The following is a 16,153-nucleotide window of genomic DNA, read 5'->3' as shown; positions in this document are numbered from 1 at the left end:
GCAAGCCACCTAGTCATGACCAGGAGGACAATGCTTGGAACCCAATCTTGGACATTCCACTATGTCAAGTGCATGTGTGCACATTACATGCAAGACTCAGGATTTTGGATAAGCTATTGATGCTCCACATAAACTATGTCTGGAACATGAAGCCCGAAGATCGACGCGACGAGAAGAGTCAATACGTGCACTAGAGGGTGTACTTTCCTCTATTGGACTACATGCTTGAGCAGTGGTCTTGACAAAGGACAGAAAATCAAACCCTACACAAGACAACCCTAATAAAATTTGCATGGGTGGATCAAAGGCAAGACACTTGCTATCAAACCACTTGGGTTCTCATAGCCACACTAACTTTGAAATTTGGAAGAAGATATGTGATGTTACAACATATCAAGGAAATGATGCCAGGCTTGGCCTAAAACGTGCACGTGTATGGGAGGTGTGTGATAAAATGGTCGATCTTCTAGAGCGACCTCACCTGGATGACCATGGTATTGAGGCACTTAAACAAGCCACTTGTAGATTTACAGAAGAAATGGTCGAGGCATGGGGAGAAACACACATTACTCACTACATGGTAATGTTATATTTCTTGTGTCCTTGTAGTATGTTCTTCATACTGTTTGTTGACTTTTTGTAATTTTCTATGCAGCATATATTGTATGCACATGGGCCATACTTTCTCGATAGATATGGCTCTTTAGCACTTTGGAGCAATCAAGGCATGGAGAAATCACATTACCAAGCAAAGGCCGTGTATTTTACGGGCACTCGCCAACCATGGTGGTGGCAAAGTCAAGAGTACTGCGCTCCATGAAATGTTCAACTGGTTCTATCGCGTTCTGGTTGGCAAAAAAAGGCAGAAATCTCGCGGTAATTTGTCTCTTAGGCGTCAAATAATGAAAACTGTTAATGCAAGAAGAACTGAAGGATACAACCGATCAAATGCTAGGGAGAGACTACGACAGTGGGTAGCAAGCAAGTGTCGGTGTGGTTCCTCATGGGCTTAAACTCTCTGATTATAATCTTTTTGTGTTTTTAAATTTTTTAAAAGTTTTGAAAAAATATATTTATAGACATATTTAAGTCATTTTTCATTTATAACCACCACATTTCAATTTTTTCTTTGTGCTCTACTCTCTCTTGCCCTCCCACTATCTCTCGCACACGTACATACCTAGGCCATGCCAGAAGAACAGGAGCAAGACGAGCGGTTTTTCGATCAACTCGGCCCACTACCTGCTACAGCAAAAAGGACAAATCTACCTATAGTAACAGAGCAAGAGGCAAAGGAGATGAGAGAAGAAGAGCGCAGGAAGGAGGCCGAAGAAGCGCAGCGCAGGAAGGAAGCTGAAGAAGCAGAGCCTAGTAGAGAAGCGGAAGAAGAGCGGCGTCGAAAAGAAGCCGAGGAAGGTCAAGGGCAACCACCCGAGATTGTTATTGAGGCCGACACCTAGAGCAGCTAGAGGTTATCTTACAGAACAAGGAGGTCGAGCTCTTGTCCTATGGCATCACGAAAGATACCATTGACAAAGAGTTTGCTCTTGTGAGGGCGGATTGGGAGAAAGAAATGCAAAAGAGACAGCAGCTCAAAGAGGACGCAAGGAGGGCAAGCCAAGCACAGCCACACAAGCAGCCACAACATCCAGACGTCCAGTCAAGACGTGTGGCAAAAGAATGGAGGGCAAGTTTCGAGACCAGCTAGAAGAGGAAGAGCGTGCACAAAAGAAAAAGAAGTTCAGGTCTGAACAACCACCGTGGGAAAATCAAAGACCACCACCGCCTCCACCGGTTTACAAAGAAGAAGAGAAAATGGAGGCCAAGGACAGTCGCGCTATGAGAGATTAGGAAATATCAGAAAAGCATAGATCTTCTCATCCCCAAGGCACCATTCTCTCGACTGGTGAGAGAAACAATGGAAAAATTTACTGACAGGGTTGACCGCATACAGAGCACAGCTCTTGAAGCTCTTCAAGAAGCTGCTGAAGACATTGTAGTTTCCGTTTTTGAAGACTCAGTGCTGTGTATGGTACATGCCAAGAGAGTCACTTTGAAGCCTGTAGATATGGTCCTAGCCCTACACCTACGTTTAGAGCATAGCCTTCTACCTCAATAGGCTAACCCACTTTGTAATTCTCCCTACAAACTTCCAAAATCCTTTGTAGGCCACATCGGCGGCACTTGGGATGATTTTAGGCGCAGCCTATCCTCTTTGGCCATATAATCGTGTGGTTTTTGGGAATTCGAAACCCAAATTCCTCCATAAATTCTCCGATTTGAATAGAAGAGAAGTTCCAACATTTTTACCTTCCATAGCATTTTCAAACATTAATGGAAGCTTTTTGAGTTGTGTTAAATTCTTTGTTGAGTCCAATTTTTTTTGTATGCTCAGTGCCAATGAACATTTCATTAAAAAAAATATAAAAGCACTATACACACAGGAAAAAACACACACAAACACACACACACACACACACACACATATATATACACACACACACATATATATATGTACACACACACACACACACACACACATATATATATACACACACACACACACACATATATATATATACAAAAAAGGTAGAGTCTATAAAGTCACCTAGAGACCCTTATTGAGGGCCTTATGAGCCTGACAAGACCAAAAAAATCAAAAATTAAATAAATAATGCCATGTGCGCTACGGCGCGTTAATCGCCTGACCAGGTCAAAATGCAGATTTCCTGCCGTAGAGCACATGGCCATTTTTTAATATTTTTTGATATTTTTTTTGGTCTTGGGATGCCTATAGGGCCCTTTAGGTGCCCTAATAGCCCCAAAATCTTATATATTTATATAAGATATTATATATATATATATATATATATATATATATATCTTATAATAGTCCCAAAATCTTATAATATCTTATGTCTTTTATATATATATATATCTTATATATCTTTTATATATATATATATATATATATATATATCTTATATATATATATATATATCTTATATATATATATATATATATTAATAGTCCCAAAATCTTATATATATATATATAGGTACACACACACACACACACACACACACACACACACACATATATATATATGTATATATATATACATATATGTACATATATATATATGTGAGTGTGTATACATCTATAAATACAACATTTTTTTGTACCGCTCTAATCCAATCCCGAAATACTTTTTTTAATCACGATCACATTTAAAATGAATCCTAAACAATATTTTCTATTAACACATGAACAAAAGCTTGAAATTGTGAGGCTTGAAATGGTATATCACAAGTACGCCAGGAAAAATCACAACTTACAATGCACAATAAAAAAAAAAATATTAAACTTAGAAGAGAAGTTTGCATTACATCTTTTTAATAAGCTCTTGGAAGAGCTCAAGAGAGAGAGTTCTAGAGGCTGGTTTCTGGCCTAAGCTTTGGAATATATCACTCGGCTCGTTGATTCCTTGAGCCTGAGAAAGGGCACAATAGCCTAAAACTGAGCCGGGATGCTTGCCCGTAAAGCAATACAAGGCAACTTCTCTAGCTACCAAAATACATTTATTTATGTTTGAGGCTAAGGGGTCCTCCGACAAGACTGCACTAAGCGCTTTACATTTTAGGAGCTCGGCATAGGCGATCTCTGAAGAGTCTAAATGAAAAACCCGTACTATGTTGGCTCTGAGGGCAGGTATGTAGTGCCAAAGAGATGCATCTCGACCCTTTGACTTTGGCCGCGTTCCTCCTACGCGCATAGCAAACTTGTCCACTTCAAAAGCAGTCTATCAACATGTCAATATAGAAGTCAGGAAGCGTGAAATGATACAACTAAAAATAATTTGCTTTACAACTAAGAAGTTAGGACATACCTCAGTTGCATCGTCACTTGCAACTAGTTGCTCATTTGTCAAGTTTATGCTTCCTTGGTCTTAAGCATCGCCAGCAATCAAGGGCATGTGTGGTTCAAAGGCAACTACGCTCTCATAGAATTGCACATCTTGCTTTATTTCAACGAGCGCTTTGGCCACTACATCTTCCAAGGAACTGCTACCAATATCGTATGTAAGCGCTTTTGTAAGGTTGTCATCTTCAAAAGAGATTTTCACTTTCCCTTTGTCTTGACCCCCAATAATAGACAGTGCCTCATCCTCGCGAAACCCGAGTGTCTTGGTAGTGTCATCCAGAAACAAAAATTCTTTCCCATCAATAATGATTGGATGCAAAGACATGACAACAAGGTCTGGGACCTCCTCAAGTACTTCATCGCCCTCTAGAAGTAGGTCCGGAACCTCCTCGGGGACATTCTCTTGTAGAGCCACCAATGCCATTGAGGCCTCCCATTGTTCTGTAACATTCTCTTCCTCAGCATGGGCCTCTTGGACTTGCTCCATTAGCTTAGCTTTGCTTTGCCCTTTTCTTTTTCCTTGCCACTTTCTTTCGCCACACCCTCTTGTAACAGAAGGACCAAAACCATGTCCCAGCTCACGAAAGAAGTGCCGATGTTTCCCAATTGTAGATCCAAGAGCAAGTCTTCCTCCTCATTCCTGTAGTCCTTTTCTGTGAGGGATTTTAAAAACCTTGATAGGCGGAATCTAAAATTCTTGTCTTCCCTGAATATGTACTTGATGAGGTCAACCGGAACCCATAGGCCCTCATCACCCTCAAACATGATGGAGTACGTGCTCATGTGTTGATCCATATACTCAATGACATCTGTAAAAGCATCCGCGTGTAGATGCATTGTTGCACGTACATCAATTGCTCCCTCAAACATAGGGACGATCTCGTCAACCCTATGAAGTAGCTCAAGCTTTCCTAGCTGTGCAATAAGTGCGTCAAGTAGAGGTGCCATGACTATGAGTGATTGCACGAAAGAGAGAGTGTGTGATACAGAAAGGTGTGCGAAATTGAGAGCAAGTGTTAGGAGAGAACGGTAATTGTCAATTGATGAAAATGAGTAAAGTATTGTTTATAAATGGGCGACCTTGTTATAAAATTTTTAAAAACTTTTAAAATTTTTAAGTACAAAAAAATTTTAAAAAAATGGTATGCGAAAGCAAGAACGTATCCTTCCATATCACAAGGTCATTTCTAATTTACTAGTGGCTCAAGCCACAGATGCTTGTGTGACCAACCTTACACTATCACAAAAAAATAAAACTTGCACAAGACAATTGAAAAACCTTAATAAGACAGTGAGGCAAAAAATTTGAAATTATATTTACTTCAATCCAAGATTACATATCCAGTGGTTGTTTGATAGCTACACAGCCAGGGAAAGTAATTTCTCTACAAAGAAAAGATCGTTCCTGCCTTTTGCGCACTACTCTTCCATTGATTATCAAAGCAAAATCACCACTCAGTGAGAATCGAAGAACTAAGTAGTCACGTAAGTTGGCAAGGGACCAGTCATTCACAGCAACATCTTCTACATCCCCACCTTGCATGGATATATGTAGCACACCATGTTCTGTAGAGGTTGTGTCGGAGTCTAACGCCTCCCATTCTCCATTTGTAAGCTTCCATTGCCTGTAAGGAAACGCAATGGACAACTGTTGCTTGGCAATATGGTAGCGCATCACAACCTTCTCAACTATTACTCTGCATCTAATGGTGTCTCCATTATGTTGAACAACTTTTTTATCCCATGCAGGTGATAAGAAACAAGTGAGAGCTCTCTCCCCCTTTGCAATCCATAAAGTTGGGGTGCGATGTGTGTCACTTGTACGGAACAGGTACACAAAGAGGTGTAGAGGTATGAAGCAGGTTATGGTTGCTTTGTGAGATCCATATGTGCACTTCATAGCATTTTGCACCTTGCTTTCGATCTGCAAACAAGCCATGGCCCACTGAAGCATTGTCTAGAATTGGCCATTCAATAGATGTGAGAGTTGGTGTAGGTTCTGGAACTAATTTTCTAGTACCATTTGCTGTCGTGGGAACCACATGTATCCTCATAGAAGAAGATGTTTCGTGCAAGAAGTTGTGCAGCTGGACACCCTCCAAAGATTAAACTACCAAGCTCCACATGGTATGCTTCAAAGGTTCCTGAAATTGCCTCCATAGGCTCCCACTCACTATAGTTTGAGGGAAAAATATCTACGCAGAGGAACCCAAGAACAATCAAAGCAGTGCTCAGTATACCATTATTAGCACACAATTGATTTAAAAACAAGAATATAAAGTGGTGAAATGACTTACAATTTGCAGAAAATCGTTGACGTTGGTCATGGTCTGCTAGTGTCAGCTCTGTTGCCCTGTAAACATGTTGGTGGACCTTGGCTAGCTTTTTTCCATCATGATCTTGTTTGAGCTCCAATATCCGCCCTTTCCAATGGTGACTTTGTATATCAACGTATCGCTTTGACACCTTGTGGGTTCCTCTTGTACTAGGCTGCATCGTAATCCAATTCCACTTCTTGTACTGTTTGATGTTCCAGTGCCCATCCTCATCTTGACCACTGCTACAAGAGAGAGATTGAATACTGATCGGAGGCCTTCGAGATTTAGAAGAAGACATCAGATGTATATATTAGGGAGATTATAAACCTTGATGGCAAAGGAAAATAGAATGGTGAGGAAAAAACTTAGACTAGGGAGATGTACATAAGAGAAGGAGTTGTAGAGCAAGTTCCAAGGGCTTGGCTGTGCTATTACTGCACTTTGAAAGAGGATATTAGAGGGGGTGAGAGGAGACAATAAGATTATGAGAGCCAAAGCATTTGCAACTCAAGCTTCCATAGCTTGGCTCTGCTATTACACTCTATAAAAGGAGGTTGGACAAGGTAGAAGGATCAAGTAAGGAAGTGTAAGTGAGGATTAAACTTCCATAGCTTCTGAGAGGAGGTTGCAGATCAAGCTTCCATAGCTTGGCTCTGCTGTTACACTCTGTAAAAAGAGGTTGGACAAGGTAGAAGGATGAAGGAAGGAAATGTAAGTGAGGATCAAACTTCCATAGCTTCTAAGAGGAGGTTGCAGATCAAGCTTCCATAGCTATAGATCTAGGTTTGTGAGTGAAGAGAGAGGTAGATAGCTAAAAGAAGTAGTCTAGAGAGTGAAAAACCCCCTGCTATGAGAAAGGGGGAAGAGAGAGCGTTTTGGAGGGAAGATGGGAGAGAGGGATAGTGGAAAGTGAAGGGGAATGTGCATTGAATGCAAGATAATGATGGGAGCTCATTTTTGGGCCTCTATCACTTTAGAGACCTTACTTAATGATGGCTGCAGCTATCCTTTTCTATAAAAAATAGAGAAAAAATTCATATATGTATAAATTTTTTGAGTTTTAGGTGATTTTAAAAATTAAAAAAGAGCCTATTTAGCCTATTATTCTAAGTTTGACCACTACCTTCTAGGCTCTTACAAACCATTGGTTTCAGTCCACATGTAATCTCCCTATTTGTCTATTTCTTAATCACCTCCATTAGGCAATGGCAAATTAAAGGGCCTAAAAAAACTCCATTGAGTTCCTAATGCATTACTATTTGGGGTTTCGGTTTATGCAACGCAATGATGGCATTGTTATGCTGTAGTCTAAATATATACAGAAGCTATTTGAAGAGGTTTAGTCTTGAAGACTGTAAACCTACGGCTACACCTATGGAGACAGGTACTCGACTTAGTCTTCAAGATGCAGGAGAGTCTTTTGATGCTAGTTTGTATCAGCAAGCTATTGGATCCCTTCTTTATGTATGCAACACAAGGCCAGATATACAGCATGCGATCTCACAGTTGAGCACATTTATGCATAGCCTAGGTACGAAGCATTGGCTATTAATAAGCAAGTTTATAGGGCACTCAGTATTTTGGATTGTTTTATCCAAAACGGGGTGAGTCATAGCTGCATGCTTTTAGTGATTCAGATTAGGCTGGATGTTATGACACACGAGTGTCCACTAGTAGGTTTTGCTTTTGCCTCGGTGATTCATGTATATCATGGCTCAGCAAGAAGCAGCCTATAGTGGCCCCGCTTCCAGCTGTGAAGCTCAGTACAAGAGGTAGCTTTTTCAGCTACAATTGAATGTGTGTGGCTCAAACGTCTTATGGCTAATTTGGGTGTTGGACAGTTCTAGCACTACGATTTTCACTGCTGATAGCCAGAGCGCATTAGCAGTTGCGAGGAACCCAGTGTTTCATTGCTCGCACTAAGCACATTGAGGTACATTACCACTATGTCAGGGACAGACTCTCTACAGCAGAGATCAGCTTGGTCTATGTGCCTACACATGACAACATGGCAGATTTATTCACGAAGGCTCTTCCTCGTGAAAAGTTCAAAGCTTTTCGTAAAGCTTTGGGCATACTGCCTTTTCAGGATTGATCGGCCATACCCTGTACATGTTCACATCATCACTCTAGGGGGGATTTGTAACATTATATGGTAGTGATGTGTGTGAACACACTCAAGGCCGTCGGGGCACTTTTTCCTCACTAGGAGGTTTTTTCCCCGTGCGTATGTACGCCCTCTTATCTACTCATTTTGGGGTGTGTACTTATCTTTTGTATCTGGCACACATTTGTTCATTATAATCTAGTGAGTTTGTGTGCTCTCAAGCTTCTCTATCATGTGTGTGTGCATTGTTGCAACCCTAACCCTAATTCCAACAACAATCTACGATGCGGATGTGCATAGACTATCGTGTAAATTACGATTAAGAACAAATACCCATGCATTGAAGAGTTGTTTGACCAACTTAATGGTGTAAAATACTTTTCTAAGATTGATCTTAGATCGGGGTATCACCAAGTTAAGGTAACATGACATTCCCAAGACCGCATTTAGGACTCGTTTTAGACATTATGAGTTTTTAGTCATGCTGTTGGGCTTGACGAATGCTCCAACATCATTTGTAACGCTGATGGACGAGGTTTTACGTCCATATTTGGAAAAAAATTTAGTAGTTTTCCTTGACGACATACTTATATATAGTAAGTTAAAAGGACACTTACAACATTTGCGCTCAGTGTTCAAACTCCTTAAGGAAAATAAGCTATTTGGAAAGAAATCCAAGTGTGAATGTTTTGCTAAGGAGATGCACTATTTAGGCCATATTGTCTCCAGGAATGGTACGTGGATGGATCCTGACAAGGTGGATGCCATTATCAGATGGCTTGAACCTAGAAATCTCAAGGAACTACAGATTTTTCTAGGTATGTCGGGGTTCTACCGACAATATGTAAAGGACTACGCAAAGATTGTAGACCTATTAACCGATGAGTTGAGGACAAAGAATAAAACTATTCAATGGGGGGATCGTCAAACAAAGAAGTTTTGAGAAGCTCAAGGTGGCTATCATGACAGCACCATTATTGAGCATTGTGGCCCCAATGAACCATTTGTTTTGGTGGAGACTAATCGGCTTACGAGCGGGAGTTACTTGCTATTATTCATGCTCTAAAAAAGTGGCAACATTATTTGTATGGCACTATGTTTGAGGTCCAAACGGATCATGAAAGTCTCAAATGGCTTTCAAGTTAGAGTGAGATAAAGAGTAGAAAAGCTCGATGGGCGAAGATCCTACAGGAGTTTTGACCTTACACTCTGTTTACCGGAGAGGTAAATTTAACATAGTACCGAATGCATTGAGCTGCACGCCGATGGTGTGAACAAATTGAGTTTCACCATCTTTAAGAGTGAACTCTTGGAATTACTATGTGGTTTATGTGAGCACGATTCATCTTTTTTATAGGTATGGCACATTGTACATTGTTGGAATTAGGGTTGCAGGAATGCACACACAACTTCAAGAAGATGAGGAAGCTTGAGCACAACACAGTAGTGTATTATGAGTGCCAAAAAATGAAAGATAACCAGCCCTAGAAGATAATGGGCGTATATACAATGCACGGGGGAAAAAACCTCCTAGTGAGGGAAAAAGTGCCCCGGCGGTCCTAAGTGTGTTCACACACATCACTACTATAATATGGTAACAAATCCCCCCTGGAGTGATGCGGTGAACAAGAGCTAGCACTCATGTATAGGGAAGTGTCTAGCTATGTGGACGAATCCACAAAAGGGAGTAAGCCCAAAGCTTTGCGAAAAGCTTCGAACTTCTCACGAGGCAGAGCCTTTGTGAAAAGGTCTGCAAGGTTATCCTGTGTTGGCACATAAGCCAAACTGATCTCTCCTGCAGAGAGTCTCTCCCTGACATAATGGTAGTGCACCTCAATGTGCTTCGTACGAGCATGGAACACTGGGTTCCGCGCAACTGCCAATGCGCTCTGACTGTCAGTGAAGATGGTGGTGGCAGATGGCTGCCCAACACCCAAATCAGCCATAAGGCGTCTGAGCCACACACACTCAACCGTAGCTGTGAAAGCTGCCCTGTACTCAGCTTCACAACTAGAAGTGGCCACAGTAGGCTGCTTCTTGCTCAACCATGATATGCATGAGCTTCCAAGCATGAAGCAAAAACCACTCGTGGACACGCGTATGTCATAACAACCAGCCCAGTCAGAATCTGAAAAAGCATGTAAATCTGGCGGCAATGATCCCCCCTTGGGATAAAACAACCCAAGATGCCGAGTACCACTCAAATAGCGAAAGATACGCTTCACTGCCTGCCAATGCTTAATGCCTGGGCTATGCATAAATCTGCTCACCTGTGAGACTGCAAACTGAATGTCTGGCCTCGTAATGCATACATAAATGAGGCAACCAACAGCTGTCTGATAGAGTGTGACATCAAAGTGATCTCCAGCATCATGAAGACTCAACTTCAAACCTGTCTCCATTGGAGTAGCAATAGGCTTGCAGTCTTCAAGGCCAAATCTCCGCAACAATGTTTCAATATACTTTGTCTGACACAAAGCAATACCTCCATCACACTGCTTAAATTGTATCCCCAAATAATGATGCAAATGCCCCAAATCTGACATCTCAAAAGAGGCATTCAAATCAGCCTTAAAATCAGCAATATGACTCTCATTTGGTCCTGTGAGCAGCATGTCATCGACATAGAGAGCAATGATTAGATGTACACCATCCACACGTTTAACATACAAAGTGCTTTCTGTTGGACTATTCTGAAACCCATGTGCAGTCAAATATGCATGTATTTTTTCATACCAAGCTCGTGGAGCTTGCTTTAAACCATATAAAGCCTTTTTTAACCTGCACACTTTGTTTTCCTGCCCTCTTTGAACAAAACCACGAGGCTGCGATACATACACCTCCTCATGCAAATCTCCATTTAAGAACGCAGTCTTTATGTCCAGCTGATGTACATTCCAACCATTATGAGCTGCTAATGCACAGATGCTACGAACAGTGGTCATACGACATGTGGGAGCAAAAGTCTCATCAAAATCAATGCCCTTCTCTTGAGCATAACCTTTTGCAACAAGCCTAGCCTTATGGCGATCCACTGTGCCATCAGGCTTACGCTTCAATTTGTATACCCACTTAGTGCCAATGGCCTTCTTGCCAGGGGGCAAGTCACATAAAGACCATGTACCATTCTTCATAATAGCATCGTATTCTGCTTGCATAGCAGCCATCCAATTTTTTGAACTTTGTGCCTCATCAAATGAAACAGGCTCACTTTCATCGCACATACTAGAAACAGCCAATGCATAACAATCTGACGCATAAGAGGCACCATGAGAGCCAGAACGAGTGCGACTAGACAAAGGGGCATCCAACTTGCTGTCACGCAAAGTCTGCACCAGCCATCTAGGCATATTCCTAGAGCCCTCAATCTCTTGTCTCTCATCCTCAAGTGCATCATGCACATCTGCATCAGATATAGGCTGATCTGTGCCATCATTTAAAACCTGCATAGGCTGAAAAACTGCCTCATGAGGTATTGCACTTGACTGTGCACCACTGAAAAGAGGCAACAATGTATCATAGACATCACGTGAGCTGATATCTGTCTCCTTAGTACATGAAACCAAGGGCTGAACTGCATCTTCCACAAATACAACATCACGGCTAACCAAAATGCGCTTTGTCTGTGGATGATACAAACGATAGCCTTTGCTCTCAGCACTATATCCAACAAAAATACATTTGACAGCTTTGTCATCCAATTTTCTGCGATGTTGCACAGGCACTAATGCATATGCCAGGCAACCAAAAACACGTAAATGGCCAACAGATGGCTTGCGGCTATGCCAAGCCTCATATGGAGTGACAACCTGTAATGCTTTGGTGGGACACCTGTTTAGTACATAAGTGGCACACATGACAGCCTCAAGCCAAAAACCATGTGGTAGACTTTGACTCTTAACCATACATCTTGCCATTTCCATGAGAGACCTGTTTTTTCTCTCAGCCATACCATTTTGCTGTGGTGTATACGGCACTGTACATTGGTGTTTTATCCCACGCTCAGCCAGAAATGCATTAAATTCTGAAGACATATACTCCCCCCCTCGATCTGAACGGAGGGTGCCCATCTTACTTTCTGACACATTTTCAGCCATAACCAAAAACTGTTTGAAGCACAAAAACACTTCGGACTTTGCCTTCAAAGGATATACCCATGCATGCCTGGTAAAATCATCAATGAAAGTCACGAAGTAAAGGTAGTTTCCAAATGATGGAGTTTGCATGGGACCACAAACATCACTGTGAACAAGCTGCAATCTGCGTTCAGCTCTCACTGATCCATCTTTGGGAAAGGAAGCACGCTGCATTTTACCCAATATGCAGCCCTCACAAACATGCTTGACAGGTGCCTCAAGCTTAGGCAAAGAAGACACCATTTCAGATTTCTGCAGGCGCAGCAAACTTGCAAAATTCAGATGACCAAAACGTGCATGCCACAGTTTTGCATCTGAAATAGCCTGCGTATCCATAATAGCACATGCTGAATCCTCTACACATTTGCCATCCATATTGAGCTTATACAGCCCTCGACATAGTGAACCAGATGCTACAATGATGTCACCACAAGAGAGATCATGAACAGTACATCTGTCATCCACAAATTTTACAACCAAACCTGTTTTGGCAAATGCGGAGACTGACAGCAGATTCTTTTTGATCCCTGGCACATACAATGCATCAAAAAGTGTAAAGGTGTTGCCATTTGCAACATTCAGCACAATCTGTCCAACTCCTTCAACGGGATAAGAGGAGTTATTGGCACAAGTGACAGTATTCCCTGTGGGAGCAGACTCAAGGAAAGTGAATAAACTGCGCTGCGAGGTGATATGCTTAGTGGCACCACTGTCAAAGTACCATACATCTGAATCTACTGCAGACATACATGTGTCATGCAAAGATGGGTCATAACTGCACTGCGCATTGAATGCCCATTCTGTATCTAGCACAACATTAGCAGATTCATTGTTAGAAGGAGAGGCATCTGCAAAACAGCCATACCAGCCTCTTTCTTCTTAGCCTCTTTCGCAGCCAGCTTAGGACACGCTTTGATGACATGATCATTTCCCTTACAGTACTTGCAAAATGTCTTCTGTTTGTCACCCTTCTTCTCATCTTTGTCTTCCTTCTTTGGTTGCGCAGCATTTGCAGATTTCTGTTTACTAGAAGAAAAGCCAGCTTTACCTTTCCCGCTTCTCTGACTAGCAACGAAAGCTTGATCTGCGACACGCATAATATTCCTGTTTTGCCTTGACTGGTCTTCTTGCAGCAAAACAGAAACTAACTCCTCAAATGATAAGGCATTGGGATTGCCTTTCATCATCAAGCGAAGAGTGGAAGCAAAACCCTGATAAGAGTCTGGTAGACCATTCAAAACAGTCTGCACAAGTGAACTGTCTGACAGGATTTCATCTGCAGAAATGAGCTGCTCTTTGAAATCCTTGATCTTTGTCAAAAAGCTATCCATAGAATCACCTTCGTTCATATGCTCACTCTCCAACTGTTTTCGGAGATAAGCAACACGAGCCTCATTTCTTGCCTGATACAATGTGGCAAGTACATCCCAAGCATCCTTAGAAGTCCTGCAGGAGCGAATATGTGGGATAATGGTACGTTTGACAGACAGCGCAATCAAGGCATGAGCCTGCGCATCTCTACCATCCCAACGAATCTGCTCTGCTGAAAGTGGTGGTTCTCGAACAGCTGCTACAGCACTTGTGCCTGCACCATCATCAACAGTACCTGTTTCTGATGTGTTTGCAGCATTCCCAGCCACAATAGGACGTGCATCAATACCCTGCACAATGTTCCATAACCCCTTTGCTACCAATACATGTCGCATCATATATGCCCACAATGGATAGTTGGTGCCATCCAACTTATCCTCAGCAGCCAACATGCGGAATACATCATTGTTGTCAGCCATGGCCAATGACTGTACTACTAGATGTAAATGCTGTCTGTAAGAGGTAAACCTGTATAAAATCGACCTGTGCTATGTAGCACAGCCCAAAACAGACGAATGGGCACCTGTCCTGCAGATTTTAATCTTGACAGAAAATCTGCACAGTAGGACGATTTTTCCTGCGCAGTACTTGGAATGCAAAAACGGAGGGCGAAATGACTTCAGATCAAAATTCTGAAACGAACAAGCCCTATGGGCTGTCCCACGGCATATACTAACCTGCAGACGCTCGTGAAACCTCGTCGCAATCGGAGGACATGAAGCGGCAGGTGCCGGTGATGCTGCCCGGGAGGAGGAAGCCTGCTCTGATACCAATTGTTGGAATTAGGGTTGCAGGAATGCACACACAACTTCAAGAAGATGAGGAAGCTTGAGCACAACACAGTAGTGTATTATGAGTGCCAAAAAATGAAAGATAACCAGCCCTAGAAGATAATGGGCGTATATACAATGCACGGGGGAAAAAACCTCCTAGTGAGGGAAAAAGTGCCCCGGCGGTCCTAAGTGTGTTCACACACATCACTACTATAATATGGTAACATACATGACCACATTTTATACAGCAGTAGCCACCTCCCTCGTCAAAAAGGGGTACTAGTTTGGAGAGATTAGTCGAGGTTTCTTCAAGAGAAGAGGAGCGAGTGCTAGTCTGAAGCAACTAGACAAGTCCCTTGGGTTCTATAACAAGACAAAGAGCTGGAGGGTAGACCCTTCACAACCATTTGACACTAGTTCACTTGGGGGTGATAAAGTTTGTCAAGGGAAAAAGTATAGACACTATTCCATAGACAATGAGTACCTGCTCTATAATGGTAGAGTTTGCATACCAGCTATTGGCGATTTTTGGGCCCAAATATAGAAAGTCATGATAGTCCGAGTGCTAGTCATCCCAAGATACAAAAGACCTATGCAAAAAGATAATTGTACTGGCCTAGTTTGTTTAAAGACATCTAGGACTTCATACTAAAATGCAAGAAGTGTCAGGTCAATAAACATGACGCCTCAAGGTTAGAGGTTTGCTGCATTCACTGGATATTCCCAAAGGGAATGGGAAAGTATTTCCATGGATTTCATCACTAGTTTACCTAAAATGAATTGAGGAAATGATTCGGTTTGGGTAGTGGTTGACCGATTGAACAAGATAGTCAAGTATATACCTACCTAAAAAATGGTAAAAACTCATGAGTTAGCTAGGTTGTTCTCGAACATCTCTAAAAGCTATATGGCCTACCCGCTGCTCGTAGATATAGTCTCTAATAGTGATAGGAAGTTTGATAGTCACTTTTGGAGAGAAGTCTTCAAAAAGCTGGACACTACTCTGACTATGAGTACAGCTGATCATCCACAGTCTGATGATCAAACAGAAAGAGTCAACCAAGTGTTAAGACATGCTTCGTGCGTACGTCCATAAAAAGAAATCCAATTGGGAGGAGTACCTGCCACATTTGGAGTTTGCTTATAATAGTTTGTTGAAACATTCCGCGATTGGATTTAGTCCACTCACGCTGATGTATGGCTTCCAGCCGAGATCTCCTATAGCCGTAGGGCTAGATAAGGAAGTTACAATCTGTCAAGGAGTTCCTTAAAGACATGCAAGATATAATGCAGGAGACAAAAGATAGCATACGTTGTTCACAAGATTGTGTAAAGATGTATGCAGAAAAGGGTTGCAAAGAAGTAGCCTTTGAAGAAGATGACTTTGTATATTTGAAAGTCGAAGACTTTAAAGATAAGAAAGTGTCAAAAACTTTCACCTAGATATTGCGGTCCCTTTAAGATCCTTAAGAAGGTTGGTGGATTAGCGTATAAACTTGAGCTACCAGAGAGCTCTCAAGTTCA

The sequence above is a fragment of the Cibotium barometz genome, chromosome 5 (genome assembly GCF_041138505.1).
Source record: "Cibotium barometz isolate CiBa-2024 chromosome 5, ASM4113850v1, whole genome shotgun sequence".
In the NCBI taxonomy this organism is placed as follows: Eukaryota; Viridiplantae; Streptophyta; class Polypodiopsida; order Cyatheales; family Cibotiaceae; genus Cibotium; species Cibotium barometz.
This window is presented reverse-complemented; position numbering follows the sequence as displayed.